The sequence below is a fragment of the Volvox carteri genome (assembly GCF_000143455.1).
Source record: "Volvox carteri f. nagariensis unplaced genomic scaffold VOLCAscaffold_1, whole genome shotgun sequence".
In the NCBI taxonomy this organism is placed as follows: Eukaryota; Viridiplantae; Chlorophyta; class Chlorophyceae; order Chlamydomonadales; family Volvocaceae; genus Volvox; species Volvox carteri.
In genome coordinates, this window is record NW_003307545.1 from 5,084,867 (window position 1) to 5,086,120 (window position 1,254).

Genomic DNA, 1,254 nt, shown 5'->3' on the forward strand with positions numbered 1-1,254 from the left:
TGCCCAGCGCCGTGAAGGAGCGCAGGCGCGCCCAGAAGTCCACCACTGCCCGGGCGCAGGCCCGCTCCAAGGGGGTTGCTGCGGGTGCTGCTGCCGCCGCGCCTGCCGTTGCTGCTACCGCCCCTGTCGCCGTGTTCCGCTCCTGCGTTTGGTCCTCATCCCCCGGCGCATTCAGTGCAGGCCCCGTCTGCGGTCCCGCCCCGTCGGCCTGGATGAAAAAGTCCGTTATCCGCCTCTGCCTGGGGCCGGGTACCTGCACCTGCTGCGCGTGCTCCCGGTTCTGTGGTCCTTGGCTCCCAGCTCGTTCCTGCCTCCTGCCCGCTGCCCTCAGGCAGCATCTGCCAACCTCCATGGCAGACAGGGCCGACAGGGCGATTATATCCCATACGGCCTGTTCGCATCCGGTTGGGGCCAGTAATAGCCAGAGTTGCTTTCGGGTGACTCCACCATGTATGTATGTATGTATGTATGTATGTATGTATGTATGTATGTATGACGTTGATTACACTGTGGGCTGAAAAGCCGGGGGCCCAGGGCCGAAGCACAGCGCGAGGGGCGGGTGCATACGGCTGGTTAGTCTCATGCACTCCGCCCCCGGGTCAGGCCGCACGGGAAACGACGGCCGGCACGCAACAGCGCTTGTTTGGCGCTCCAACTAGACGGGATCTATGCCCGTTGGTCTCCTAACATAAACGAAGTCGCAACTGGGGGGCTCCTCCTGCCGACCGAACGAACCGAGCATCTCAGAGAGCTCGCAACCAGGACCTGGGCGACCGGGAGCCCGACGAGTCATCCCGGGCTGGGGAGGTCACCAAGCTCAAAAATCCTCATGCAAAAAAAGAGCGCAAAGAGCTCACACCACAAGACGCCAAACAGCCTCCTGAGACTACTACCCTCCTCCGCCTCTCCCTCCCTGGGCTAGTCCAGGGGAGATAGCCCCCGTCGGGGGGGTAACACCGCACAAGTCCGCGCCCTTCCACAGCACTGGGTCTAACTTGAAAAGTACTCAAACGGGAAGACCCTGCGGCAACGCAGGGCGATCAAGCCTCCGGAAACCACAGGGGGGGAGGGTAGCCAGCTCGGCGCCCCCCCAATACCGCTCTACCAAGACGGCTGGTTCCCAAGATCCTATCTCACCTAGACGCCGCAACACGAAAAACCCGGTCTCGTACCCTGAAGAACCTAGTCCTGCACCACGCGCGCACCTTCGAGTACGGCCCCTCCTTCTGGGTGCCCACCTCCCCCTCATCCGCG